Source organism: Cheilinus undulatus, linkage group 14, assembly GCF_018320785.1.
Source record: "Cheilinus undulatus linkage group 14, ASM1832078v1, whole genome shotgun sequence".
NCBI lineage: Eukaryota > Metazoa > Chordata > Actinopteri > Labriformes > Labridae > Cheilinus > Cheilinus undulatus.
Window position 1 is genome coordinate 1,561,161 of NC_054878.1, and position 16,915 is coordinate 1,578,075.

A 16,915-nucleotide genomic window follows, 5' to 3' on the forward strand; every position below is an offset into this window, starting at 1 on the left:
GGTTTCTTAACTGGTCCAGCCGACCCACCACCACCTTCAAAAATTAAAATAGTGACGCAGATTTCCAAAAACGTTTAACTCCTCAGGTTTATTTAATAAACAAGTTGTGGTGTTTTACTTTGTTGAGTCGTTTTATTTTTGTGAAACTTCCGGTTTCCGGAGGCTGTGACTGGCTGCTAACTTTACTTTGCTCTTCCTGAGGCTTCCTCCCCTTCCCCCCGGTGCTGTGGAGAGTTCACACCTGCAGCGAATCACTCATCATGAGCACTACTTAAGACCTGCTGCGGCTCTCTACAGCGCCTGAGTCTCGCCTAACTTACCTCACGGTAATCGTCAGCTCCAGGCTCCTTCTCTCACGAGATTCCTCCAGAGAAGTTTCAACAGTGTTTCTTCTATTGAGATTTTTGAGTATTTTCTAGTGCTTGTTTATTCTTGTGCTCACCTCTAACGTGCCTCTCCATTCCCTTCCAGTGCCTCCTGCCCAGATCACCGCAGCCAGCCCCCGCACTCTCTCACCTTCTCGGACTCTTGGATTCACCCCTTCTGTTCCCCCTTACCTGCACAATAAACCTGTTCAAAACTACTATCCGTCTCCGCATCCTGGGTTCAGCCATTACACTAACATAACACAAGTTGCACTTTGGGCTTTAGATTTAAAAAAAAAAACATGACTGAACAAATAGACTGGCTTTGACTGACTGTTCATCAGTAAAACAGAAATGTTGGTTGTTTTCTGAAGGTCTCAAGAAATCCTGACATAGTAAAACCAACTCTCTTCAAAAGTCTTCCAAGGTACCAAGGTAGATCTGTTGGAATATGGTTGCTGTAAACATGTGAAAACATCTAAATGTTGGATATAAACCATTAGAAGGTTTTTCCACCTCTTTCCTGGCTGGGTTTCATTTGGACGGGGCTAATATGTGGATTGGATATGTAACTGGCCCACAATGGGGAGTTACCCCGTCCCTCTAATACTGCCATATAAAATCTCAGAACAGTTCATCTCAGTCCAGTCTGTTGTTAGCTGATGTTTGTCTTTATTGAAAGTTAACAGTCAGTTAAATGCTGGTTTTTTTTGTTCATTGTGAGGAAAATTTGCCAAATCTATCAGCCACAGTGGTCTATGGATCATTCAAAGATTTGAGGCGGAAAACACATACAGACTTTGTCTCTTCTCTGGCACAGAGCCAGGCAGCTGCTGCGATACAGGGAAGGGTTAAAGGGCGGGGCTAATAGCATGACAGCTTCCCTCCAATCAGAATGTAGCATTTTTAAATCTGGGAGTATCTTATTTCTCCTGAGTGGGTGTGGCCTCAGCTCAATCAACAGACACCACCATCCTGGAGCAGATTTACTGCTTCATTTTTCATGATTTTGAAGCTTCATTTCATAAACTTAGAGACGTGTTATCTGGCTGAAATTTGACCTGGGGGTTCATAACACAGTGACCTGTCATACAACAAACCTAATTACAGATTTATTATCACTTTACACAGTCTTTAAAATACAGAACGATTCCATCCGATCAGATACGATTTGATCCATTACAAACTGATTATGGAAACCAAATAACTTTTTGCTTTAACAGAAAGTGGAAAAGGGGGAAAAAATTATGATAGTCCAGGGGTTTATGTTAAAAGGGCTTTAATCCCAGGCCTCCTGTGCAAACATCCTGATATTATGTTTAAGAACTGAAGTTGTCATCGCAGATATGCCAAAGTGTCTCACTTTAGACTTCTGTGGGGCTGCTAGTACAGGAGAATAATGAGTTAAAATGATATTTGAAAACATTAGAATAGAAACAGCTTCATATTAAATTTTCTCCCTTCATAATTCGTCTTTATATTTAGTCTACATGTACTTCAGATTTGGTTTTCTACACTTTTTCTGTATCTGGTTTATTTCTGAAACAGGTAAAAGAGTCCGCACACCAGAAGCTGCTCCAAGGGCTATTTAATCGAGATTATCACCACATGTGACGTTTCGGGCCTAAGCCCTTCATCAGACAATGAGATACAGGGGATACACCTCCATATATGTATGATCTGGATCACCTGACAAGTCATGTGACAAAATAATGTCGGTGAAAGGAAAAGCATGGTTTATTTCTGACCTCCAGCTTGGTGTACCACTCTATTTAATATCACCTTAGTGGGCTTGGATCAGTCACTCTCAACGGTAAGTTATTGTTGTAAACCCTAGGAATAAAGCGGGCTGTGGATACCATGATGAATGAAGACTTTTCCTTGAGTCTGAATTCTGAAAAAGTGTTTATGTTTGGGTCTGTTTGTGCTACGCTTGGTGTTAGCATCTTAGTTAATCTTTAGCACCGCCGTCTCAACAGTTAAGATTTATGAGCTGCCGTTGAAACTGTTAACTTTTTTCAAAAGCAGGCAAACATTTAGAAAGGCAGGCAATCATTTAGAAAGTCATTCTTCCTTCATGTTAAGTTCACATGACCTGATTTCCGAGGTGGAGAAGTTCAACTGCGACAGCAATGATCAGTAAAACATCCAGCTACCTAGCCAGCAGTTACGGCTGGTGTAACTCCCGTGTAAGGTAAAAGGTCAATGCGAATCGTGTGAGATTTAAGATGCTGAGCCAAATCACAACGGAGCGAGCTGTGAAAACAAAGCAGGGCTGTGGTGAACCGATCGCTTATGTTAGAACCGGTCCATAGACCATTTCATGCAACCCAGTCTCACAAAAATACGTGAAATACTACGTGAATTTCTGCTTTTTCTCGTGTTGTGCAGCATGAAACTAAATCCCATTCATTTGAATAGGCAGCATCTTTCGTGCTGACATCACGTTTTCTTCAAGAGCAGGAAAGAAGCTATATTGGGTTTTTAATCCGCTCATAAAGCGTAATAACTTGGTATGCATTAACGATAATTCATCGGGTTGTTTTTGTTTTTAATTATGCTTTCATTACATCGTCATACGATCATACTATGATTGTGTAATATAATAATATATAATATATAATATCATAATAATAATATATAATAATAATAATATATAATATAATATGATGATCATATTATGATTTCAGAATTTATAATCGTTTTTTAACATGTCAATGGTTGTTCGTTCTGTAAGATTTCATTGAAACTCTCTCCACTTTTTCCTGTCATCTTGTGTTATTTTTAGACTTATTTTCCAGGAAAATTGCCTTTATTTGCAATTTTTAGCTTCCCTTTAAACTGTAAATACGGTAATCATCACCTCCCATAATTCTCAGTGAGTGTTACGATGAGAACGGAGCACAGAGGTCTGCTTCTCCGTCAGCTTCCTGTCTCTGCAGGGCGTAGGTATCATGGTTGTTATGATTCTGCATGTTATTTTAAATGTTTACATGAACGCCTTTCTGTGCTTCACTAGCGTGGTTTAAGTACCAGGGCAGTAGAAAAAAGTCAGGCTAATGAGATCACTATTATCATCCGAAAGAGTAAAAAGAGTATATGCATAGCCATTTTTCTATCAATACAAGCTAAGAAACTCTGTTGATACAGACTGAGTGTAAAGTGGAGTATTACTAATGACCATGAATACTGTCCATTAGTTTTTCACTAATTAAACATTTAAATGTCCACTGGTCGGACCCCCATGTGTGCCCGGACACTTTATTGTGACGGACGCTGCATTTCATTTAAATGTCCTCAAATATACGTAAAACCACCACTGCAAAATCTGCATCAAGGAATTCTATTACATCATCAGTTCCTTCAGTCTGGGAATTCTTGATATCCTTAATTTTAAAATTGAGCATGAAGATGGCTGAAGAGGAGAACCTTGGAACATTTAGGCTAGAGGCAAACATCTATGCAAAAACTCTATGCAGGTGTTACAAGGTTATTAAGGACACAGATGAATAGATTCTGAGTGAATTTTTAAATTATGGTGAAAGGCTCATTTCAGCAACAGCCATGTTTGTCATACAGGGATTGGTATCTTACATAAAAGCACACCTCTTTTAAAAAATACTGGTAATGTTGATTAAGTTCTTCTTACTACAATCTTTAAGATTATATAAAGATTATATAAATGACCAGTGGAGTTTCAGAGACCTAAGTGGTCATTTGTTACTTTTCCTTTATTTCTCATCAGTTTTAACAAGTCAGCCTCACAAGATTTTTCTCTTCAAAACAGAGAGCAGCTGAGGACGGAAAGGAACAAATCCTGGAGAAAACCCTTCACAGGACTCCAAGGGGGCTGGATTCATGTGGTGGAGGTAAGGTTTACTGTTAATATGCACAAACAATCAGCATATCAGATAAATAATTAATTTGGTTATTCAGAATTAGCTGAATTGGCCAAGTATGCCTACACAACAAGGAATGTGACTGTTTAATTTTGCTCTCAATGTACAGGAATTAAACATTGAAGATAAAAAAAAAAAAAAAAAACGCCAAAGGTATAAAAAAAATAAGATTTAGATATATACAAGCTTTTGCTGGTATTATTTCTACAATAAACAAGTCCATGAGTATTGTTGGTGTGGTTGCAAGATTCACAGAAGTTGCAAGGATGCTGACTAGACATGATCAGAATATATAAACAGTTGTATTAAAAAATATTTTTTGTAAATATTAACCTACTTCAAACCATTTTCTTAGTTAAGTTTTTGTCTTCCAGAACCAGATGTGTTTGGATGGCTTTCAGGGCTCCCCTCCAGACCACTGGCCATCAAACTTTAACATCATAGCAGAGAGCCCTGCTCATATCTCTAGTTGAGTGGGTAATCACTGAGAATCAAAGGTAAGAGAAAAACACTGAATGGGTGTAACTTGATTTCTCCCTAACAAAGTGAATCTTTTTTAAATTATGAGTTGACATGGGTTCGGGACCTGATTTGATGTTTTTGGCTAGTGTTTGGCTGAAGTTATTGTAGCATGACTGCCCAGTCTGTTTAAAAGAAAGTGGTAATATACTTCATGCATTAAGTTTTTTCTTTGACAGGGATTGATGTTCTAACAACACACCCCCTTTTACTGGAGTTAAACACATTTTTTCTGTATTAATGTGCTTTAAAATGTGATGCAAAGTTTTATGTGTATTTTTTTCAATCCAGTGAAATATATGAATGGCAGAAAGTCCTAATCGGGGGGAAATAATGTTCATGCTGGCAAGGACACTCTGGGGCAGACGGAGGACTTTAGCTGTAAAATGAGAGAGGTCAGCAGTGAAATGATCCAAAGCAACTTGTGGATGACAACAGTATTAGCATAACAGTCTGTTTATATTTAGATTTTTACCTCATTCTAATGAATCAATCCAAGATAAATGTTACATTAAACATTAGAATCAATTAGCCAATCTTTGTATTGCCACTTCATAACTGGAGTGACACTTCACAAAGAGGGCAGGTCTAGACTGTACTCTCTGTTGTGGTTTATTATAAATGTAGAGGATGTACTAAATTAGGTCATGCTGTAACTGCAACACTCAAACATATGGTTGATATACAAATAATCAGAAATTGTTAAAAGTAGAAAGAAAAAAATAGGAGTGGCATGGTGGCAAGTCTCTTCTTTAGAAAAACTGTTTGATCAAGTATTAACATGGCTGTGGACCTACGCTCTACACCTGTAATGAAGGTCAACTAATTTCCCACTTCTAGGGCTCAATAAATACATCAGTTGTCAAATATAACTCTGACCCCTATCTTACAGAATATCATGCTTCATGTGAAGACAGATAATCTAAATTTAATGTAATTAGCATTTTTTCCTGTTTTTACATGTGACTACACTGTAATCACAGATTTCTTTCTTTATTTTATGTTTGATTTTAAATGTATGTTTTTTCTTTTTATGTATGATTCATTTCAGATCTTTCTGAGGGAAAATTTTGAAGGTGTTTATGTTTGAGACCTTTAGGTATAGAAAAGACTTTTTTCGTCTTGCCAGATGTCTAGTTAAGGGATGTACTCTGTCGCAAAAGAACCGCTGACTTCCCTAAGAGTAGAAGCACATAAGCACACAGAAGTTTTCGTAGTGCTATCTTAAATGAATTTCTCTGAATCAGAGGTAGGAAAAGTATCAGACTGTTGTACTCAAGTAAAAGTACAGTCTACAGTTACTCTGTTTATAGCTTGCTTGAGTAGAAGTAAAAGTACTGGTCTATAAATCTACTCAAGTAAAAGTAAAAAGGAAGTCATTTAAAACTTACTCTAAGTACTGAGTGGCTACTTGTGATACCCACAGGGCTTTCACATTGAAATCTGACCTCTCCTTAATGTGCAACAACAACAACAAAATATGGACCTCCAACTAGGTTGTTTATTATAAGGTTGACCTAACCTAAAGTACAATGCAGGAGCTGTTTAGGGAGGAAATATTGAATCATTCTCTGCTATGTGCATGTACTGACCATCATGTGTTGTGAAAGCTAAACTGGTAATTTTCATGTTGTTGGCAGAAAGCTTGGAACTCCTGGTTGTGGCGTTTAGTGTAATTTTTTTTTTTTACTTAGCACACAATGCTTTTTCAAATGTAATTAAGCAAAATACTTCAACGAAATATACTTCAGTAAGTAAAAGTAGTAATTTTAAGGATATTACTCCTATTTTCATAACTATTGCGGTCATGTGGTGATTTCATAATCATCAGTTGTGTTCTCTGTATTTTTTTGGCTGTGTAAAGCACTTTGACTGCTGTCTGTGAAAATTGCTGTACAAATAAACTTTACTTAATTACTTTAAAAATGACTCAAAAAAGTACACAAAAAAGCTACTCGGTTACAGTACTGTGTGTAAATGTAATCAGTTACTCTTCACCACTGCTCTGAAATGATCTGATGTATGTTCATACATTTACAGCCAGTCCCTCTGCTGAAAGGCTGACTACCATACAGTGAATCAGTACTATGACAAAAAAAAAAAAAAAAAAAAATAGGACCTGACTGCCTGTTTGTCAACATCAAACTTAGCAATTGTTTCAACACCAAACCAGTATAAAGAAATTAATAAGAGTTTGGTAATTTAACAGTACTAAGACATAAGTAATACAGTTGCAGTTATCCAAAGCTTGATCCAAAAGAGGCAACAGGACGTTGTTAAAGTTCTTTAAAGAGCCTGAGCCTAGTCCAGTTTTCTCTTTTTGATCAAGCTTTGGATGACCATGGTCTGGATAAATGAGATCCTACATAGACATAGTCACAGCATCTTTATTTCCAAATATCAATATATATGTTCTGTGGAGAGTATAAATAACACATTAACCAAATGATGAACACTGGGCTACTGCAAACATTCAGAGTAGACTGTCGTCACTATGATGAGCTTTAGCATTTTTTTGTATCTTTGTCCTGCTCTACAATCAGTTGAGTAGTAGTTTGTGAATCAATGAGCTGATACTGATTCTGTCTTCCAGGTGGGCCTGGCTTCCCTTCCTTTCAGACAGACTTCCATCAGTCTAGAGCCACCATCATCTAACCAAAACAGGTGGGTCTAAGATGATGACTGGCACATGAGTGAGTTTAAGACATGGGTTCTCAAAGTGCTGCCCAGTGGCGGCCTGCAATTGTTAAGACAGGAAGCAAGGCACACTGAGACTGACTGTTTGTTCTAAATAAGTTTTTACATATATTCTGAAATGGACTGCACACAGGACTATTATATCCCAAATTTGACTGTAGAGGGCAGAAAACCCCAGGGATTTTGTGTGCATTACAATGTTTCTCAAGGTTTTCTCAATTTTTGGCAGGTTTAGCCTCATTTATTAACTAAAATGTGTTTATTGCACATTACTGGATGCAGACCAATAAATGTCAACTGTAGAGATGCAACCTGGTCATTAAAATGATTACAAATGGGATTTTCTTTTCTGTTTTTTCTATTTTTTACCCTTCAGAGGCCCTCAGTCTAATGTTGGGTTCCTAAATTGGCCCTCAGCTATCAAAACTTCGAGAACCCCTGGTTTAAGACTTAATAATTGATGCTGATTGGCTGTTTCATTTCTTGACCAAAACGGAACCACACATTCACAGAACTGTTGAAGCTTCAATATCCCAGCTCTTTTCTCCATTCTGTCCGTTTCTTATTGCTCAGTGCTGCATCACACATTTTTTTGATCTGATTGGCTGTTGCATTGTCCATCACCATTGGTAATACACTGTGGGAACAGAGAATCAGCAACAATGCTGGAGCTATGCTCATACCTGGCAGTGCAAGGCTAACCCTACAATAATTTTTCAGTTTCATAATGCAAATGAGTCCAGCCATGTTAGGCCAGTTTAATAATAAACTTCATTTCTATTATTTCTGTGAATTGTGAACCTTTATAACACTACTGTGCTGTTTTTCCATCAGTGAAATGGAAGTGTCAATATTTTCTTTGCTTTCATGCAACACTGATGTCACCTCACTGACACGACAGAGGGGACTTTAGCGTACCCCTGCTAAGTTTCCTTTATTATGTCCTTAATGAATAATCAGCCTTATTATGACCATTTCACTTATTATCACCTTGTAAAAACAGCATAACCCACACTTTCACACTTTTTAATTTCCTCTAATAATGAGGTCCAGCACACAACATCCAGGCAAAGTCAGTGAATTAATTGAATTAATGTCTAAAAATGGCAGTTCTTGTAATTTTCCTACATGTAAAAGCCAGTCCCTTTAACTCTTTGATTATTGCAAAAAATAATTTAAGTTTAATTTCTGAGAACTCCGTTACTTTCCTCTGAACTAGTCAACAAGTAAACTTGTTTGAAAATTATTTCAGATTTAATAAAAAGCAATCAAGTTTGTATAAGTATGTGTATATAAGCATAAATCTATATAAATATATATTTGATAAAGGAAATAAAATTGTTAATGAATTTCTAATTCTGATGATAGCAAATTAACGAATTAGGGAGAAGGGGTGGCATTAATTAAGTGTTTACTTCCTCCCACTTCTTTTTGGATGTAGAAATCAAATAGTTACATGTGACATTTGAAATGCACTGTATTTTTTATTTTATTTCTTTTTTTTTTTTCATCTAAGAGCATTATTTGCTTTCAATTTATGACCACTTTGCACTCTGTTTTACACATTCAAAATAAATATGTATCTATGGAGAATTTAAAAAAAGTATGCTGACCACCTGTACTTTACATTTATCTGTTGAAGTTTAGACAGCCAATACTGTTTTGTCTATTTCTAATCTTGCCTTTACTGTATCCATTAACAGAATAAAATCTGTAAAATTTAACATTATCACTCTTTGTATTAAGACGCCTGTTAAGAGTCATATATATATATACACACACACACATGCTTACACACACACGTAAATTTCACCCAGCCTGCTCTAAGATGTATTATCTTGTTATCCTTCACAGATGGAGATTGTTCATGCTGTATCGTCCTCTTCACTTTTGATGACAAGAAGAAGAGCTCAGAAGGAAGTGGCAAAAGTTGGGACTGTGAAACAAATTTACAAATTGAGGTCGCATGGTCCAGTGGAATGTTTTTCAGACATATGACTTCACTGCATGTCTGAAAGCATCCTGAAAACATCTAGAACTTTAAAAATGCTTGAAAACATGTTACACTTTCTGTACTTGGAGCTTAATTGTCATTACGGTTTAATGTCTTCCCAAACCCAGACACTCTCTGAAACATTGAAAGTCTTCTACAAAGTTTTGTAGTTCATTGTTGTTATGACATGAGGGATCTTCTCTTGGGTGTTAGGGCTACAGCCATGGTTACAGCTTGAACTTTAGCACAACATATAACTTTGTTTTAATATCTTCTTTTTCTTAGGTTTGACTTATTTTTGCTAAATGATGATGAGCCATAATTCACATGCTGAGTTTTAAATTAACTTTTGACAGTCATCAGAATGTTCTAGTCAGTAGAATTAGGACAATCTGCGTGTCTGAAAGGACTGGATATGTACTGTGCATTTCATGAGTGATATTAACATGATAAGATGCAATAAAACATAAAACACAAGTTTAACTGTGCAGAATGTTCTTTTAATTTCAGAAAAATATCCAGAAATACAGTATATGCTACTGAATTACACTGCTCCTGAAAAGATAAAAAAATAAGTCAGAGATGGAAAATAGTGGTTTAAATTAAACAAAAAATATGTGTAAGCAAAGACTGGCAACCCACCGGAGGAAGAAGAAAGAAGAAATATTGGCAGCTTAGAAAAAATACAGGACGAAATAGATATGCACCTGTTATAGAAGTATTTCTATGTTTTAGCTGCTAAGAATCTATGCACATTTTTTAAACAATTTTTCATACTGTTAAGCATACAGACCACGTATGTGAGGAGTAGTGAGATGATTGATGAAGAAGGAAGAACACATGGGTCTGATGCTCACTTACATCTCCATGTCTTTGAGTTTATCTCTTTCTGTTGACTTTAAGTTTAATGGGAACACTGTACTGGGTGGGGCTGAATACAGCAGGACCTGTATTATTTTAGAAAGATTTCATAGGCCTAATCAGTTGAAACCTACGTGTTTTATCTGTAAGACTGACTTACAAAAGAAAAAGCTTATTACATCATTAATTGTGGGGCAAAAATGTAAATTTTGATTTAAAAAAAAGCTTCAGTGAATGAAATTGGGTAAAAATGCCCTAAAATATTTCCTTCTGAGATGTGTTAATGGATGAAGGTGAATGTAGTGGAGGGGTAAATAGCATTCAAGGCTCATGAATGACAATGTATTACAGTAGTAAGTATTTAAGTAGTTTCAGAAAATCTGTGGAGGAAAAGTGGAATATGTAGACTTAAGGTAAGTACCCTAATCCTAAACAAAGCCCTATAAGCCATCATCTAAGCCTAAATCCCCCTTATTTTATACTCTTCTTGATCAAAAACAAACAAAAGAACATATAAACAAATATGAAAACAAATAAACCAACAAAAGATAAACAAATAAACAAATTTCTAAATTTTATGGAGATGGGTATTCAAAGCATCCCATGACACTCCACTTCTTCTCCTGTCCCAAGATTTTTGGAATGTTTAAATTTTTGACATAGAGCTACAATACATATATCGTTGGAAAGGTCTTATCATGGGGAGAAACATAATAGAAGATGAGGTCTCTACATGACCCCTGCTGTGAGATAATGACCTTTGAACCTTTACCTCAGGGCATTTTTGAAGGCTTATAACTCAACGATAAAAGGGACTACAGACATGAGACCAACTGTAATAGAAAGGTCTTGACCCCAACTATCATGTGGGGTCAATGGACAACAGGGGGCGCTATCAGCAATGTGGAAAACATGGTTAAAACACATTTTCTCCAATTTATTTTATAAAACAATTCTTACATAGATGTGTTCAGCATCCACTTAAACCCCCACTAGATCCTGAATTTAGTCCTAGAACCATTCCATAACGGAATAATAGCTAAAAAAAAAATTAAATAAACTACAATTCCCTACAGCCGCAGCATGCAGTAGTTCTTTTTGGTTTCTAAACTAGGGTACAAAATAGGGTCATAAAACATAATTCCCCTTCAAACATCAATCATTTCATACAGCCGAAATACTATTAATATAACAAGTAGATGATCTGTTTCACTCTAAAGTCCTGATATCACCGTTTGTCTGAGATTTTGCCATTTTATCTAAAAATGGCCGTTTGGGTGGTGCTGGGGGGGACGGGGGGTTCCGCCATTTTTGCAAACCACATCCATAAATAGGCTCATAAAAACGTATTTCTGCTTACTTTATGTAAACATTACTACTGCCGAAATAACATATTACTGACTAAAAACCTTTGAAACTAAAGGTTTAGTCTTATTTCACATATTTTGGCTGTTATTCTCAAATTGCTGTTTGTTTGCTAGCTCTTCTTGTTTTATCATATCAAACATAATTTTTCACATATTTACTTGATCTATAGAATATTTGTTACAGCCGAAGTTGTAGTTACAGGCTATTTAGAAGCAGCATGTAAAGAAAGGATTGCTTTGTTGATTAACATATTTCTGATAAAACAAGATGCAAATATGTTGAGATTCTAATAATACGCTGATGATAGAGGGGTAATCCATGTAGAAATCTACTGAAAAATGGGCAAGCATGTCTTAATTGCCAGAAATGCCTCAGTTGATCACATTGATTTGAAGTATTAATGGGTAAATTGTTATATCTAAAGTAATTTGCTTTATAACTAATTTAAATAAACTTAGATGTCGTTAGCTGTTCCATAAAACAATTTCAGGATAGTTCTCTTCAATTTTTACTTCTTTATAATGTAAAACACCTCCAATAAAGTATTAAGCATTGATCCAATGGCACCTTAGTTAGTTGGATTATAAGTTCTAAGATTAAAAAATATAACAGCAACAATACATCTATAGAAACACTTTATTATACAGAAAGAGCAGTCAAAATACAGTTTTTTGTGTGTGTAAATGAAACTATCAGCAACACCATTAAATTACAAAAAAGGAGTAATCCTGAGATGTTACTGGCAGACTGAATATGTCCTGCAGGACAAAAATAAAGAGCATTATGCATTTTAATATTTCACAACACAAGTCTCACAGCTATGGGTCCTGTAACTTGGAATAAAGGATCAGTTTGACAAAGAGACATGATTTATACGAAGAACTAAGGTACAGAAATGGTGTATTGTAAATTTATAAAACGGGGAAAAAATAGACTTTCATCCTTGTTATTTTTCATATCTCTTAGTATGTCATCTTATAATTTTGTCACTGTTGTAGGTTTTAGCTTTTTATAAAGGGTCCCAGGCACAGTTTGTAAAAAATACACCACCATCACTCTAACAGCAAAATGGCAAATCTGACCCAATAAATGGTTAAGTTCAGTCAGTCAGATGATGATGATGATGATCATCATCATATAAGTGTGAGTCCTAGGGGCTGAGATAGGCAGGGACTGTCCAAGGTGATGTCACTTTGAAGGGGATCAACATCTGGTGGGTGGTAAACATTTATGTAGCAGTATCTAGCCCTTTTTCCACCTGTTCGAGGAGCTGGATGAGAGCAGCTATTCTATCCAGCTGTCTTGTGCCATCTGCAGTAGAGTGCTTGCTACGAAGGGAAGTGGTCCATCACACTTTTCATGACTGACGAGACTGATCGAACAATCGTTCGATCAGTCAGTGCAATGTCTGTAGAGATAAAACTCAATTGTGATGTCTTCATGGAATCAAAGGGATAGTGAAGTCAACAGCAGGGCAGAGTCTGGACATAGGTGGTGGTGGTGAGGGATACAGGATGAGATGAGCAGAGGACTTGTGATGAGCTGAACCTGATGTTGATGAAATGGAATTGAGATGGCTGGGGTGTAGGAGAGTTACAGCTTTGACTTCAAATATCTGCAGAAGAGAAGAGAATTTAAAATACAAAATCAGCACCATTAGGCAAATGAAGTTGTGGTAAAATCTGACATGTTTACTTAAAAGTCAATGCCCATAATCAGCTGATCACCATAGCAGGAAGGGAAAGGTAAAAAGAGGTAGAGACATGAATAAGCAGTAACTTCATAAATAAATGTGAAACAGTCCCCTGCTTGAACTTCCACTGGGCTTCATTTAGTGATTAGTGCAGCGATAGTTAACTATTGTCACTACAGCATCACTATGATGTAAGACTGTTCTTACAGTCTCATCAAGGCAGGAGTGCACCGGCTGAGAGGGATTACATCATAATAAATCATCTTATTTCTTAAGGAAGACCCTGAGGTGGGGTTGCATCTGCATGGTGCTCTTTCATAAACAGTATCAGCTCTGACAGTCTAACGCCCGTTTCAGACTGGGAGCGTGTTTTGCTGCTTGCGTGTGCCACGCGTCAGCTACATCTCCTGCCAGTGCAGCACACAGGGCGCGAGTTTGCTGCGTGTTAGCCGCATTTTCCTGCTCCCAAAGCCCTGTCCTTCCTCACGAGTTTTACCTGAATAAACCCCTCTACATGCTTATTGATTTAGCGTATTGAGGAAGTTTGTCGGGAACTATTCAAAATAAAAGCATTCTGTACAAGTGAACGGAGTTTCTCTAAAGAAATACTTAAAGCGAGCTTTTACTTTGAAAAAAAAACAACAAAACAAAACAGAAAAGCATTCATACGGTGTTTATCTTTCCTGTGATTATATTCTAACAGTGTGGAGAGAGAAAGTTTTACTAATAGTTGCTCTTTAGAGAACAACTTTATAAAACAGCACATTTAAACTTGTGGCCTTCCTCAGGGTTATCAAGAAACATATTGTAAACATATTGTATGTGCATATTTGCCACAACGATGTAAATATTGCTCTCTCTTTATCATTTTCCTGTCTAATGTGGTCACCAGCTGCACGCGGTGTGTGGAAATAAATAGGTGAGACTTCGAATCTCTGAACTCTCTACGCCTGAGCTGCGCGTTTCACCCGCGCGAGCCGCGGCGCTCATGCTGGCAGTCTGAAAGCCCTGACTTGTTAACATGCAATCAAACTGAAAATCCACGCGTTTTGCGGTCAAGACACGCGTGTCACGCTCCCAGTCTGAAACAGGCTTGACTGTTGATCTGAAGCACAAGTCAGAAAACAGACATCCAAGTACATGCATAGGTTAGTGTGTATTATAGTCAGTGTCAAACTGCTGTCATGACTTTAAATACTTCACAGATATTCTTCTTCTTACAGTTGCTAACTTGTTAGGAGGCTGCTCATGGACCTGATCTAGACAGCATGCAAGGAGAAGAGATGAAGACACTGTCAAAGCTACGATTAAGTACCTGTTCATCCACAAGGCTCACAGGGTGGTATTTTATTTCACAGTGTACATAAAGGAATAAGAATTACATTTACAGTAATCTTATTAACTCCTTTATCTTGTTAACATTTAAGACTTCATAGTGATATTAAACTCATTAATCCATTCAATTACATTCATTCATTCATTACATGCTGATCTGTTGCTTGTATGGCCATAGTCTTTACTCTTTCTACATCTTCATGTCTAGCTCTGAATCCAGTGCTGTACAACAACAACAATTACAGAGGAAAGGCAGCCTTCTGCACTAAAAGTAATTTGTGAATAAAAGCACAAGACCAACTTTAAAATAAATCAGTATAATGGCTTAATTGGTGATTCTCTGCTGAGAGATGAGAGATCTTCTTGTGAAAGAACAGTTATTTTGAAAACTTAAACCAACCAGCACTAGGAACAAAGACATTTTTACATGAAACATATAACATTTATAAAACATTAAACCACCTTAGTGGAGTGGGCAAACCTTGGTCTGGAGATTTCCTCAGTCTGTCTCCATTCCTTGGACGTACTGTATGTGAGCCAAACACAAGGAACCTCTGGTGCTGGATGATCTGAAATTTAAATAAAGTTTCAGAACCTCACAAACTCAGACAGTAAATTTAGATCACTGTAAAGTGTAGCTAGTCAATATCAGACAAAAACAAGCAGCAAAAATGTTAGCATTTACCATTTCTTATAATCCTTTCCAATTTCTTTCCATTATGCAGCAAAACACAGAACAATGAAGGCCAAGCAGAGTAAATGAGATGTGGCCAAAAATCAGTACGATTATTCTGTATGCTTGGATTGGCACAAAAATTTGTGGGGTGTCCTGTCCTGATTTCTGGTTAGAAGCAATCTAGATACAATAGATGCAACATAGCAAAACATTTGATGGAAGTGTTTTGATAAGCAACAGCCAGTGAACAAATAGGGAACTTTTCTGTTTTTAGACCAAATTCTAAAAAGATAAACACAGTTCATATGCAGCCCTTATAATGCAGAGAAAACAAATGCAATAATACTATTACTATTTGATGAGAATATTTAATGGTGCTGTGAAAAGATTTTTTTTATATAGATTCAGTCAGTGCTTTAACAGTACAAATCTGAGTAATAAAAACAAATTAAGGCTGCAGCTTAAACTAATTTATGGGCATGTAGTCCAATAATCCAACTGTGAGAGAAGATCCATCAAACTTCTCTTATGGAAGTTATGATCCATAAACTGACATATGAACTACCCCATATGTAAACCAAATGAACAAGCAGCAGTCATGGAGGACATTACTGTTCCAAATATAAGTTTACGCTAGTAAGTTATTTTAAAAAATATTGACAGCTTTACATACCGCTTCATAATCACATGTGCTCTATGAATTATTTAATTGTTCTAATAATATAGAGAGTAAAACAACTGAGAACAGTCTGTAATCCAGTGCAGGTGTTCATTTTACATCTACAAGAAAAAATTAAATTTTCACTGGGAGATCTTCAAATTGACTTACTAAAGCAACTTTCACTGCAGTACACACCCCTTCACAGATACCTGACGCCTCACAGACACAGACTTGTTGTCTAAGACTTCTCACCCGTACATGGTTGGAGACCAGACCTGATTGGGGTGCAGGCTTTTTATTCAGACTCACAAATCTGAACACTGAAGGTACAGGACAACCCTAAAGATAAAAATGAAGAAAAAAGTCATAAGCAAGGAAGTCTACCATATCTACACCAGACAAATTAACATCTTTAAATTTTCATACAGGTATTCATTGTTCACAGGACTGGATTATTAACCGGTTAAAGGTAGCAGCAGTAACTGTTTTAACAGTAAAGTGACCTGTACTAACAATTACCTTCAAATCCTTGATATATATACATTATGAACCTCATGGCTCTCAGGTAAACTGAGACATAACTCCTTGGAGGAAGGCCCATGGCAAGCTTTCTGTAAGAAAGATTGATATCTATACCAACATTTTTGGGCAACAGTCTACAAGACAACAGAGACAGGTATTATGTACAACATCTATAAAAGGATCAAGACTAATGCTATATGTGCAAGCATAATAAGTTAGCTGATGAGAAATAAAGGAAAAGTAACGAATGACCACTTAGTTCTCTGAAACTCCACTGGTCATTTTATATAATCTTAAAGACTGGAGTAAGAAGAACTTAATCAACA

General features: G+C 36.6%; 2 long non-coding RNA genes across 2 annotated transcripts; one reads left to right on the top strand and one right to left on the bottom strand.

Annotated features, from left to right (window-relative positions):
* The first annotated feature begins 2,079 nt into the window (after positions 1-2,079).
* On the top strand, positions 2,080-9,900 carry LOC121521833. The gene is made up of 5 exons (XR_005992890.1): positions 2,080-2,178; positions 4,153-4,234; positions 4,620-4,761; positions 7,377-7,447; positions 9,335-9,900. It is a non-coding gene; the product is annotated as an uncharacterized LOC121521833 (long non-coding RNA).
* A 3,285-nt stretch (positions 9,901-13,185) lies between these two features.
* LOC121521943 lies at positions 13,186-16,685 on the bottom strand. Its single transcript, XR_005992901.1, has 4 exons — positions 16,587-16,685; positions 16,236-16,406; positions 15,212-15,299; positions 13,186-13,317 (listed from the first exon to the last, which is right to left on the bottom strand). It is a non-coding gene; the product is annotated as an uncharacterized LOC121521943 (long non-coding RNA).
* Positions 16,686-16,915: the final 230 nt, after the last annotated feature.